This window comes from Salmo salar, chromosome 10 (assembly GCF_965601325.2).
Source record: "Salmo salar chromosome 10, fSalSal1, whole genome shotgun sequence".
NCBI lineage: Eukaryota > Metazoa > Chordata > Actinopteri > Salmoniformes > Salmonidae > Salmo > Salmo salar.
This window is the reverse complement of record NC_138300.1, coordinates 94,008,874-94,023,438: the sequence shown is the minus strand read 5'-3', so window position 1 is coordinate 94,023,438 and position 14,565 is coordinate 94,008,874. Positions and strand designations below refer to the sequence as shown.

General features: G+C 44.1%; 1 protein-coding gene across 1 annotated transcript in view; it reads right to left on the bottom strand.

The window, feature by feature from the left end:
* LOC106561177 (semaphorin-4B) overlaps window positions 1–7,849 on the bottom strand; it is a 100,270-nt gene extending 92,421 nt beyond the window's left edge. The window contains exon 1 of the mRNA XM_014124850.3: window positions 7,699–7,849. The gene's annotated coding sequence lies outside the window, so the exon portion shown is untranslated. The remainder of the gene's footprint in view (window positions 1–7,698) is intronic.
* Window positions 7,850–14,565: the final 6,716 nt, after the last annotated feature.

Genomic DNA, 14,565 nt, shown 5'->3' with positions numbered 1-14,565 from the left:
ACTGGTGACGCTAACAAGTCTCGGTGGGAATTTAATTTAGAACTAAGAGACCATTTAATCCGCTGAAAAGGGGCCACTGTCTTCTAGTGCAACCACATACTGGCCATGTTAAATAGACACAGCCTGGAGTTAGCGCTCAGTTGAATAGCATTAGTGAATGCTGTTATTCCTGCGTGAGTGCCTCAGAGAATGCTGAAATGGAATTGAAAATTGACAAATCATATCACTCAGCCATCACATGCTTTCTTCCTTTATCAACCAAAACAACCACGAGCGCCTAGTGGAAAACAGGTGCATTTAATGCAAACGGAATGGAAGCAGTCCAATTTCACACTTAGTGTACTTTTCTTTCTTTTTTTGGATAGTCTCTGATGTGTAAAATAACTTTTGAAACTATAAAAAGCCATCCATGTGAACACAGTGAAGTGTAAGACAGCAGGCTGTTGAGAGGGGGACTCCTTTTTCTAAACTAGTGGGTGCTAATGTACTTTGGGCTGCAGTGCTAAGGAGGCAGACAGAATGCTAGGTTTAGAGGTGTCAGGAATGGGAATGGCAGTTCTGGGCATCTCGGTGAGAAGGTATGGGGTTGAGATTCCATGATGGTCACATGACAACTACTAGGACTACTATGGCAAGGCTAGCCTACAGCCGTCTTATTTACAGACACTGGACACCGGCTGGTTGTTACACGTTCAGTCTGTCAGTCCTGTACTATAAAAGACTGTCTACACTGCAGCACATTCTGAAGCCAGACAGTGTACCTCTATAGTTGAGTTAGACCACCTGTCCTTGCCTATACCAGACGTCTCAGAAGGAACCCCTCACCGAGGCCGGCAGACGTCTAAACATGGATCAAACTAGTTAAACAAATGGAGACAGAGGTGATCATGAGGGCTCTTTCTGTTGTCTGGGATCCCATTAATAGATTTGACCAGATCTCGCTGGACTCCATCTGGAGTCGTTCCAGTCTACATATGCTACTGTATGGAGGGAATGCAGATAGGCTAACCAAAAGACTAATTTCACATAACGCTACCTGTGAAATAGAAGGCATAAGATATATTCATATTTTCTGTGCATCTCACACCAAGAGGAAATGCTGACAGGTCACTTTGTACAAATGAATTACAAACAGTGTACAAATTACAGCACAATGATAAAAGTCTGTGTTACACATATTAGCCTAATGAGAAAACACCAGATAACAGGTCTCTATTTCACTAGTGCGGCTGACAGGACCAATAAGACAAGAGATATAGGCTAGCTGCTCAATGTTACCTCTGTGCTCAGGGATTATTTGATGATATTAAAGACCACATTATCCTCAGGATAATGTTTAGGTTTCATCTCCAAGCAAACAATATAAACATCTGCACTCTTTGCTCCTCCAATGTTACAAAACACTGATATTTCTATCTGGAGAAACATTTGTGATTGATGTGGCGTGAACCTGTTACAGACAGCTGTGTAGAAACCTCTCTCTCTGTCCCTCCATCTCACCTTGCCTTCAGCAGACACACAGCATCATCATGGTGTGGAATTTAGAAGGTCGTGGTCTGGTGTGCACTGCATGTGTAATGATTATACCATTTTCAACAATTAGCAGCAACGAATTTTATGGAATGCTTCTTTAAAATGAATGTGGATCCAGAACTCCACACTGCTCTTTCCCACCTGGACAAAAGGAACACCTGTGTGAGAATGCTATTCATTGACTACAGCTCAGTGTTCAACACCATAGTGCCCTCAAAGCTCATCAATAAGCTAAGGACCTTGGGACTAAACACCTCCCTCTGCAACTGGGTCCTGGACTTCCTGACTGGATCCCGGACTTCCTGACGGGCCGCCCCCAGGTGGTAAGGGTAGGTAACAACACATCTGCCAGGCTGATCCTCAACACTGGAGCCCCTCAGGGTGCGTGCTCAGTCCCCTCCTGTACTCCCTGTTCACTCATGACTGGACGGCCAGGCACAACTCCAACACCATCATAAAGTTTGCAGATGACACAGCAGTGGTAGGCCTGATCACCGACAACAACCAGACAGCCTATAGGGAGGAGGTCAGAGACCTGGCCGTGTGGTGCCAGGACAACAACCTCTCCCTCAACGTGATCAAGACAAAGGAGATGATTGTGGACTACAGGAAAAAGAGGACCGAGCACGCCTCCATTCTCATCGACGGGGCTGTAGTGGAGCAAGTTGAGAGATTCAAGTTCCTTGGTGTCCACATCACCAACAAACTAACATGGTCTAAGTACACCAAGACAGTCGTGAAGAGGGCACGACAAAACCTATTCCCCCTCAGGAGACTGAAAAGATTTGGCATGAGTCCTCAGATCCTCAAAAGGTTCTACAGCTGCACCATCGAGAGCATCCTGACTGGTGGCATCACTGCCTGGCCTCCGACCGCAAGGCGCTACAGAGAGTAGTGCGTACGGTCCAGTACATCACTGGGGCCAAGCTTCCTGCCATCTAGGACCTCTATACCAGACAGTGTCAGAGGAAGGCCCTAAAAACTGTCCGACTCCAGCCACCCAAGTCATAGTGTAATGGTTGTCGTCGGGGATAGAGGACCAAAACGCAGCAGGAATGTGGATGCTCATCTTGTTATTTATTTTAAATAAAAATAACACCAAAATAACAAAATGAAGAACGCACGAACAACAAAACAGTCTTGTCACGCTCACACAGGCAAAACAAGAAACAATCTCCCACAACACTACACCAAACAATTACCCATATATAGGACTCTCAATCAGAGGCAACGAGAAAGCACCTGCCTCCAATTGAGAGTCCAACCCCCCATTAACCTACACATAGAAATACCACAAACCAGAAAAGAACATAGAAATACAAAACATAGAACATAAACCAAAACCCGGAAATAATAAATCTAACACCCTACTACATAAACCATCACCTCGAAACACATAAACAAAATACCCTCTGCCACGTCCTGACCAAACTACAATAACAAATAACCCTTATACTGGTCAGGACGTGACACAGACTGTTCTCTCTGCTAACACAAGGAAAGCGGTATCGGAGTGCCAAGTCTAGGTCCATAAGGCTTCTAAACAGCTTCTACCCTCAAGCCATAAGACTCCTGAACATCTAATCAAATAGCTACCCATACTAGTTGCATTGCTCCCCCCCATTTTTACACCGCTGCTACTCTCTGTTATTATCTATGCACAGTCACTTTAATAACTCTACCTACATGTACATATTACCTCAATTACCTCGACTAACCGGTGCCCATGTACATTGACTCTGTACCGGTACCCCCTGTATATAGTCTCGCTATTGTTATTTTACTGCTGCTCTTTAATTGCTTGTTCCTTTTATTTCTTATTCCTATTCGTATTTGTTAAACTGCATTGTTGGTTAGGGGCTTGTAAGTAAGCATTTCACTGTAAGTTCTACACCTGTTGTATTTGGCGCATGTGATTAATCAAATTTGATTTGAGAAGAGAGCCACCCTAACTCAGTGATTCTAACCTCTGTAGACAACGACAAATACTCCAGCCTCAATAACATGGCACCACTTTACCTCCCCTCAGTATCATTTCAGAAAAGAAAACCATACAGAAATACATAACGTTATTAAATGATATATCTGTCATGATACAGATACTATGAACCCAAGGTCTCTACTCACACACTTTCTGTTCTCAGGTTAAAACTTTATGACAAAACTGTCCTTTAGATCACATCTGAACTTGTCACCGGCACATTGAAATGAGTGATGGTTTGCCTTTATTCGCTCTATACCAACAAACAAAGTGTTGAATACTTTAGACTGAATTAGCGCATGTTAAAAACAGAACATGATTTTAACACAAGTGTATTTGCAAATTAGAACTGAACCTAAGCCATTCTTCTCACAGGTCAGCGTTATTACTGTGAACAGAGATATTTTTGTTCTCTGGAAAAGTACAGACAGGAGTGGCACTGTATCACAATAGTGGGGATGAATGAGTCATCTTAACCTGAGAGCTGTAGCCAGTCACATTAGAGTGGCATAAACAGCCATGTACTTCTCAGATGGCTGATGATGTCACAGGGCTAGGTGAAGGGTAATGTATGGCCTGTTTCTGCTATGGATGATGAAATGTAACCTTGAGCTATTTTGGAATTTCACTCTGATGAGCTGTACAGTATCAACCTAATAACATCAGTATGGTGGCATGGCATAGCCTGTCACAAGCCATTGAAGACAAATCCTCCATCTACCCAACACCATGATTATAATCTAGCATTATAAAACAGTAATTCCCTGACCAGAAGCCTTATTCCACCACCAAAAACGCCACTGTATCTCCTAAGGACAGGTGTAGTGTGGACCACGATGCATGCCCTCTAGCAGGTTGGCAATCCCACCGCTCCATCCCAGGATGTGCTGTGAGAGAAGCTTTATGATCATCTGTGTGACTCACTACATGACATGTCCTTTCATTTGAATGCTGATTCCATGCATGCTACTCTGTCTCAAGATACATTATGTCACTCCCATTACTCATCAGTCTAACAACATCCCTCTCTGTCTCCAGCCCTGTCTGTCATCTGGTCACTGTATCAGCTGTGTGCATCATCCATCTCTCTCAAGCATTCTTTCCCGCTCTCTGTTTTATCGTATATAGAGCATCTACATTTGTGACTTAATCGCTGCTGTGAAATATTGAATAGTTACGAATAACAAACAGTTAATCGAGTTGGTAGTGAAACACTTTCCGCATTTCTCTTCGTCAGTATTGAGAATCTATGTTCTGCTTCACTAGAACAAGCACCTGTTCAATATTCAGATGGGGTATTGGGGAGAGAAAAACTCCTGTGCTCCTCAGGTGGCCCTCCATGTCCATATCAAAGACAGCAGTGGCTCCCTTTCATATCTCCGCAACTATAATCCCTCTAATGGTATGCAACAAAATCGCATGTCCTCCTCACTCCAATACAGAGAAATTAATTAAGCAAATCGCTCTGCTCTCTCCTGGCCAGTGATCTGATACTGTACCACAGTAGTTATTATTAGGGCCAGGGGTGTTACCTGATCATATGACTTGACTAAGGACAAAAATAAATTGGTCTGAAATGCTATTTTGAAAAAAAAAAAAAACAACATTTAAAAGGAGTGTTGACTCTAACTCAGCAGAAAGGTTTTCTCATTTGAAATACTTAAAACCAGTACAAACCTTTCCCTGGCGGTAGGTTATGTGGGACTGCTGAGGTGCTCTACTCTGAGGTGGGTGGGGGCCAGTGAGGAGCTTCTGGGGAGCAGGGGAGGTCAGCACTTATAAGAAGGTCTGGTGAATCCAGGAACCCAGCTGCTTCATAGAAAACGGAAGTCTCTAATACAAGGCAGGCCTCTGGGGGGCTGAAATAAAGCACTAATTAACTCTGACTAATGAAAATAAATGACTAACAGCTTCTATTCAGCACAACAGACTGATGTGTAGTCTGAAGCAAAAAGAATGTGAAATAGTCCTATAAAGGCTTTGTAAAGAATGAAGTACAGCATATTGATTCTGCTTCTGGAGTTCAGCTTGTAAAATAGTCATTCGATTCTGCCTTGAAATAATGGGCCTGAGAAGCCAATTCAACTACTGTTTAAAAGTCAGACATATTAACTTTATAAATGTTATACTAGTGACCACATACAATACCATATACATGAATATGCTTTATAACATTTTTACAATAAAGACATAACCTCAACATAAAAGGGCTGCTCTCTATAATATCCAACCCACAACCTTGAGTTGTAGGCTATAGTAGTAAGATACTATACCATCGGAAGTCAACTGTCTGTGCAACCCCTGTGACACCAGGCTTTCTCCGTGACTAAGGTATGAGTATGTGTAAACTGTCGTATAGAGTAATCCACCACATCTCAGAGACAGACAGGTCTTCCCTTGCTACTCTCTTAATTGGAAAGCATTTCCATAACAAGACTATTTATGGTTTCACACAAAAAACACCTGCTGTCATGTTGCTATATTCAGCTAACAAGTGCAATGAGCAAAGCCCTTCATTTACAGAATCACCTCCTTGGAAGAGATCATACTGGTGGTGTAAGATCAGCATTTTTTAAACCCACAGATCAATAGTGTCACCTCTGCAAAGGGGTGGAGATTTTTGAGTAAAGAGATTCAAGGCTCTGTCCGGGTGAGACCACTCCCAGGGGACGATCATTTGGCTAAAATAACACATTAATGAGCTCTTCATTGGCCCACTCTCTGTTAACGTCACTTTGTCCATCAGGCAATAAAAATGAAGGTCAAAATGACAAAAGGAAAGCTTGAATTTAATTTCAGCTCTCTACAGTATGTCACGCATGCAGAGTACAGCCTGCTCCCTGAAGCGCATTGCTGTATGCAGGCTGGATGCTATGTATGGTACGGCTCAAGGAGCCAATTACCTTCACTGTAAACATGACCTCTCCCATGAAGAAATCATAGGATGACCCCCCAACAACCCACATGATGTTACCTGACCAATCAAAGCAGGGGATTGTTCTCTACAGGAGATCCTCTCTGCACAAAGGATCCCCCAATATTCACACCTTTTTGTGTTTGGTTTTAGGGTTTATAGAAATGGATGATCGGAAAATCTGAGAAAATAATTTCCAAATTGTTAAAACAGTACCAATATAGTGGCCTGAATGTCAAGCAACATAGTAAGAGAATAAGTGATCATATTAAATGGCTTCATTGCATAGAGGGGTTAGTGGGTACAGATGGGTGGAGGTATTCTCCTCTGACAGTAGAAGAGGAAAATCCTTTGGATGAATTAGTTATGAACACGTCCACATGTGAAGCAGACGAGACATGAAATATTAACATTGCATCAGACCAAGTACCAGCATTTAGCCCAGGTAACCAGTAAGAATTCACCAGCTAAATGCAATTTGAACCAGAAATACAAACGCTGCACCAGAAATCCAAACGCTGAGGATATTTTTGATAAAGTGGTGACGTAAGCACGGTGCATAAAACCCGTACGTCATCAATCTACCTCCACTTTTAAAACAATCATTGACCTAAATGAAAAGAATCTGCATTCATGCAGATTACTCCTACTGTATCACACATTGTCCATGCACACGCCCACATTTTCAGAAATGAAAAAAAATTATATACTGAATATAGACAGAAAAGAATTATTCCACTCAAAACTAACAACCTAAAATACATTGTTATAGAAAAATGAAGATTTCTTAAGTACAACAAAAAAATATATAACAGTAACCTTATATCTCTGTTCTTTTAGGAAAAAATGCTTACTCCTAAATAATGGAGAAGAAAGCTTACAGTTATTCTCCATAAAATCTGCCTGGGAAACAGGAATCATCTTTCCAATGTAGCTCTCCACTAGACATGCTGAATTAGCTCTGAGCCAGCACAGGAATCCATCCCATCTTAACCATGATAACCAACACCTTCCTACATGCACAGAGAGGGAGGCAGAGAGAGAGGGAGTGGGGTGCGACAGCAGAAGCCACAGGGAGCAGAATTCAATCTATTGCCATGGCAGCCAGCACTACAGCGACAAAAAGCTTTCACCGCACAGACCGATTCATTCAGCAGTTGACTGGACACCAAGCCAGGTTTCTGTCCTTCCTCTCTCCTTCTTTCTCTGTCTCTCTCTCCCTTCCTCGCTCTTTACAATCTATTCCTTTGTGGTGAGCCAGACGAGTTACCTTGAGCAATAGAGGACAAGGTCTTGCGGTGGTCTGTACCAGTAGCTCCCAGTCAGGCGGTGACAGAGTAACAGAAGCTCTGCAGGGATCCCCAGAGATGCCCAGGGCTGCAGCTGAACCAAACCAGCGCTCGGCTCGCAGACTGAGCCACTACCACCACTACCAGCAGCCTCAGCAGCAGCAGTCAGCGAATAGGAAGGGGAGGGGGAAATCAAAAGCAGGAGAGGGGGTTGCTCTATCAGTGGCAGGCACATTACATCATAGCCTTCTCCTGTGGAAGGCTAGGAGAGGAAAGGAGGGGAGAGGGCTGGGCAGAGGAGCAGCTCCCTGTAACAGCAGCACTCTGTCACTGGTGGGCTCTTCCCCCTGCACTCACCACCATGAATGCACTGTTAATAGACGGAGGTCATTAATGGCAGATGCTGTAATACTGTAATTAACGCCCAGTATGGTTGATTGTTACTGAAGGTTACTGTTATTGTTAATGTTACTAGTATTATGTATCTAAGTGTTATTCTAACGGGTGTCATTTGTGTGTGTTTGAATGTGTGCATCTGTGTGTACATGCATAGGTGGTAGCATAGCAGGTTGATATTCAGCTCCTAACAAAAGGTCATTATAGATTCCTTACAGCAATGTTATTGAGAGTGAAAAGGTGGACTTGTTGCTGGTAGACATCTGCTCAAGCTGATTACATTCAAACCAAACTGTCACAATAAATTCCTCTTTAGATAAATGTAGGGCCCTATAAAATCTGCAATGCAGAAAACACAGATGAAATCAACGAATCCAGACATTAAAACGGAATTAAACAATATTTAAAAATATATTGAACTTAGTAGGAAATCAACTAAATGTATTGAATATTAATACATTTGCCCCAGTTCATCATAAGACATGAAGAATGCACAATGATTTGTATTTCCGGCAACTTTCTGGAGGCAAACATAATTCTCTGCCTGTGTATGTGCATAGCAACGTGCATTCCCCGCTCACCTGAGGATCTGTATTTTTCAGCCATCTATTTCCTGTGTTTGAGGGATGTAAAATCTGCCTGTCATTTTTTTCCCGTAAATGTTCCCACTGCAGAAATGTATATAATGACCTGTCAAACACACCTTGGTAATGTCTGAAATGGGCTCAATGGAATACATTGTCTTTCCGTTGTATCTATAAGAATGCTTCATCTGGGAGTTAACGCACCGTCTCAACACTTACACAAGTAATAATTTAATACAGTTGAAATGTTTACAAATTAGATGCGCTGAAATGAAAGCAACTTCTGAAAATGGACACACAGATTATAGTGATATTATGTCTGATCTCGCAAACAATGTAAAGTATGTTTAGATAAGGGCATCCCTAGTGGCGTAGCGGTCTAAGGCAATGCATCATAGTGCTACAGGCATCACTACAGATCCCGGTTAGATCCCGGGCTGTGTCACAGCCGGCCGCGACCCGGTAGACCCATGAGGCGGCGCACAATTGGCCCAGTGTCGTCCGAGTTAGGGGAGGTTTTGGCCAGCCGGGATGTCCTTGTCCCATCATGCTCTAGCGACTCCTCTAGCTGACTTCGGTCACCAGTTGTACAGTGTTTCCTCTGACACATTGGTGCGGCTGGCTTCCGGGTTAAGTGAGCAGTGTGTCAAAAAGCAGTGCGCCTTGGCAGGGTCGTCGGAGGACGCATGGCTCTCGACCTTCGCCTCTCCCGAGTCCTTACGAGAGTTGCAGCGATGGGACAAAACTGTAACTACCAATTGGATATCACAAAATTTGGGAGATAAAAAGTACAAAAATCTATATGTTTAGATAGGTGTAATCTAGAGCCAAGCATGTTGATTTTTAATCTGAGGGTGTCCTCAGATTAAAAATTAATGAGCCAGTCTAGACAGCGCAGGAGAATGCAGGTAGAGTGGACAGAGCAGGTAGGGTAGACAGGGCAGGTAGGGTAGACAGAGCAGGTAGGGTAGACAGAGCAGGAGAATGCAGGTAGGGTAGACAGAGCAGGTAGGGTAGACAGAGCAGGTAGGGTAGACAGAGCAGGGGAATGCAGGTAGGGTAGACAGAGCAGGTAGGGTTGACAGAGCAGGTAGTGTTGACAGAGCAGGTAGGGTAGACAGAGCAGGTAGGGTAGACAGAGCAGGGGAATGCAGGTAGGTTAGACAGAGCAGGTAGGGTAGACAGAGCAGGGGAATGCAGGTAGGGTAACAGAGCAGGTAGGGTAGACAGAGCAGGTAGTGTTGACAGAGCAGGTAGTGTTGACAGAGCAGGTAGTGTTGACAGAGCAGGTAGGGTAGAGAGAGCAGGTAGGGTAGACAGAACAGGTAGGGTAGACAGAGCAGGTAGTGTTGACAGAGCAGGTAGTGTTGACAGAGCAGGTAGTGTTGACAGAGCAGGTAGGGTCGACAGAGCAGGTAGGGTCGACAGAGCAGGTAGGGTTGACAGAGCAGGTAGGGTAGACAGAGCAGGTAGGGTAGACAGAACAGGTAGGGTAGACAGAGCAGGGGAATGCAGGTAGGGTAGACAGAGCAGGTACGCTAGACAGAGCAGGTAGTGTTGACAGAGAAGGTAGTGTTGACAGAGAAGGTAAGGTAGACAGAGCAGGTAAGGTAGACAGAGCAGGTAGGGTAAACAGAAGCAGGTAAGGTAGACAGAGCAGGTAGGGTAGACAGAGCAGATAAGGTAGACAGAGCAGGTAGGGTAGACTGAGCAGGTAAGGTAGACAGAGCAGGTAGGGTAGACAGAGCAGGTAGGGTAGACAGAGCAGGGGAATGCAGGTAGGGTGGACAGAGCAGGTAGGGTAGACGGAGCAGGTAGTGTTGACAGAGAAGGTAGTGTTGACAGAGCAGGTAGGGTAGACAGAGCAGGTAGGGTAGACGGAGCAGGTAGTGTTGACGGAGAAGGTAGTGTTGACAGAGAAGGTAGTGTTGACAGAGAAGGTAAGGTAGACAGAGCAGTTAAGGTAGACAGAGCAGGTAGGGTAGACAGAGCAGGTAAGGTAGACAGAGCAGGTAGGGTAGACAGAGCAGGTAAGGTAGACAGAGCAGGTAGGGTAGACAGAGCAGGTAGGGTAGACAGAGAAGGTAGGGTAGACAGAGCAGGGGGATGCAGGTAGGGTAGACAGAGCAGGTAGGGTAGACAGAGCAGGTAGTGTTGACAGAGCAGGTAGTGTTGACAGAGCAGGTAGTGTTGACAGAGCCAGGTAGTGTTGACAGAGCAGGTAGTGTTGACGGAGCAGGTAGGGTAGACGGAGCAGGTAGGGTAGACGGAGCAGGTAGTGTTGACAGGAGACAGGTAGTGTTGACAGAGCAAGTAAGGTAGACAGAGCAGGTAAGGTAGACAGAGCAGGTAAGGTAGACAGAGCAGGTAGGGTAGACAGAGCAGGTAGGGTAGACAGAGCAGGTAGGGTGGACAGAGCAGGTAGGGTGGACAGAGCAGGTAGGGTAGACAGAGCAGGTAAGGTAGACAGAGCAGGTAGGGTAGACAGAGCAGGTAGGGTAGACAGAGCAGGTAGGGTAGACAGAGCAGGTAGGGTAGACAGAGCAGGTAAGGTAGACAGAGCAGGTAGGGTAGACAGAGCAGGTAGGGTAGACAGAGCAGGTAGGGTAGACAGAGCAGGTAGGGTAGACAGAGCAGGTAGGGTGGACAGAGCAGGTAGGGTGGACAGAGCAGGTAGGGTGGACAGAGCAGGTAGGGTAGACAGAGCAGGTAGGGTAGACAGAGCAGGTAGGGTAGACAGAGCAGGTAGGGTAGACAGAGCAGGTAGGGTGGACAGAGCAGGTAGGGTGGACAGAGCAGGTAGGGTGGACAGAGCAGGTAGGGTGGACAGAGCAGGTAGGGTAGAACAGAGCAGGTAGGGTAGAACAGAGCAGGTGGTTGCAGCCCTGTTCTACCTCTTCATGTTAATTCAATCATATATGCAAATACACCGAGTGTGTTTATGCAAATGAGGCACATATCATTACAATTTAACACAAAATATGAAAAAGATACCTGCTACAATACGAAAATGTATATGAGTGCATTCTACGAAATACAAATGACTTTTTTTTTTATAAACTAAACACCTGAAATCCCACCAAATTCCCTGAACTCCATTCATTATTTGTCCGTGCCAGTAAAACATTTTATGTGCTAGAATTCAGTAAATATCTGATGGATTATAACGTCTTAGCAATTTTGATGACTGTTGCTAATGTGCAAAGCAGGTGTCTAACGCTAAGTCTTCTGGTAGATGGAAAGGCTTTCCCAAAAACCCTCTCATTTCAATGTTAACTACAAAGTAGCCCATGCATACCTGGCAGAATGATAACATGATCATTTGGGTCAATCCATGTGTGCTACAAAAACACCTCCAAACAACAAACTCTTGCTAGTTGAGCAGTGGAATTAAATGGTAACTACACCCTAACCCCCCACACACACACAAAATCCCAGACCTCAAAAGTGGTCTCCTGATGTGGTTTAAGCATTGTTGAGGACATACATCCAATTTAGTGGTTTTATATTAAAAAAGTGTGATTTTGAGAGTGAAAATCTAAAATCTAAAAGAAACAGGGGAAAACAGAAATGGAATCAGGCAAAATATATAACTGATTTTATAGGGCCCTATAATAGAGGCAGCATAAAAACTGCTATGTGAACAGTGCTCCTACTGCAGCATGTGTGTCTCAGAGAGATCGAGAGAGAGAACACGGACACAGAGACAGACAGTGTGGGTGTGGTCAGCTGTTCATCCCCCACCAACAGACCAACCGCATGCCACACACAATACTGACAACAATGACAGTTCAGGAGGAAATGGACTTCATATCACACACACACAGACACACATACCACTGCTATTATAGGCTATTGGCCTGATATCCTCACATATCCAGCCTGTTTGACGAACCAGTCAGTGGTGAGAGTGTGTTCAAGAGGTCCTGACACAGCTCATTGAGTCAAACAGCAGAAAATAGCAGCCATTTCTTCCCCAGCTTAAGCCAGTTGTTATTGGCAGAGAGCACAGCTCCTTAGACCCCCTGCTATTACCTCAAGATTGCAGGAACCATTGACACCTTTGGATTTCTTTCTTTCCTCAGTCTCATATCGATCCATAGAGAGAACTGAAATGAACCGAATCGATTGACGTTTTAGAATGAAAAAGACCATGAACAAAAATGGGGACCTAAAGCGAGAAAGATCACCCCCTCTCTCCCTCTTACTGTCCCTGCTTCACTGATCTCCAAATTGACAGAAATCTTGTGCCTCCCAATGGAGACTGTGTTATCATGTTATTGAGCACTGTGTTTACACAGCTAGCATTCCAAGTTAAGCCCTGTTCATCCAGGAAGATAGTAGGAAACACTGTTAGACTTGCAGCCACACTGCCTGTACTACCGTGCAGTGTCCCTTTCGGACTAATTCATACAGTAACTACCGAAGCAATTTAAACCAATGTATGCCCATCTGGCAAATTGCTGTTGATAGCTCTTCTGTTCAGTTATTATCTATCTTTATATGGCTCAGATTTACTCTTTTGACAGGGTTATTCTCTTCAGCTATTGGAACATCATTGTTTCTACTTACACCTGAAAGTCAATCACTACCAATGCAAGTGTGGATATCCTGTTTGGGTAATTTTGGAATCTACTGTTTACCCAGCGTTGAAGCACTGCCAAAACTAATGCTACTGCTCAAAATCAACATATACAGGCCATTCAAACTGAGTGAACTCAAGAGATCCTTCTGTGCCGCTGATGACTTGTGTTAGTGTTTGAAGGACACATTCTGTATACCCTAGTTGTCCCATATCTTTATGGTAAGGTTGAGGTAAACTGCTTCAAATGCAGTGTTGATGACATGGAAGCCACTGTCGTTTGGCACCAATGACAGACAAGGGGTACACTTAATTGTAGCCCTGTTGACCAGCTCCAGCACGGACGCTGAATGCTTCTAATGATCACAAAAACGGACAGAAACAGCACATAATGCAATTAAACAGTTGTATGAGTCGGTTTCATTTCAAACTGTAGGGAATATATGCCATATCTTTGTCACTAGCTGACTACAAAATCAATATGAGTATGTCTATGAATCTTACTGTGCTCGTCTGAGAATATCCATGTAATTATGTCCAGGTGTTGTGCCTGACAGCGTTCCCAACAAAGACTGATTACAGCTCCAGCATTGTAACATGCAGATGTAACTTTCACTTCCCAACAATATAACACATCTCTGCAGTGATACGTTCGAACAGAATTAGAAAATAAAGGACCATTCATTGTGTGTGCTGTGTAGAACTTAATAAGTATAACAGGCAAGGGAACAAATCAATCAACTTAGTCTTTGTACGCTTCTGTCTCTTTTTCTAACAGAAGAATGACATTCTGAACATGCTAGACACTGGAGGTTGACTGGAATGCAGAACATAGAGATCTTGGAGGGAGCAGACTGACTGTATGATGTCCACTGTGTGTGTCTGTCTGTGTGACACTATTGAGTAGAGGACATGGCCTGCGGAAGGCCAGAATGTAAACACCACTCCAGATGGAGCTGACCCCTATTACCACAAATTGGTTGAGCCCCTATAACCGCAGGGGACAGCAGCCGTGAAATATTATTGATCAACACACAGCTTTCTATCTTCCACTGCAATAAAATGCCATTTTCCCAAAGAATTGTGCGGTTACAAAGTTGCTCATCGATTCCAGTATTTCATTGCATGAAGCGGAGGGGAAACAAAGATAGCATTCAAGTGGAGATGACCTTGACAAGAGAACCAAACAAAAGAAGATAATCACTTGCATGGGACATACAGTTAAAGTCAGAAGTTTACATACACTTAGGCTGGAGTCATTAAAACTCGTTTTTCAACCACTCCAC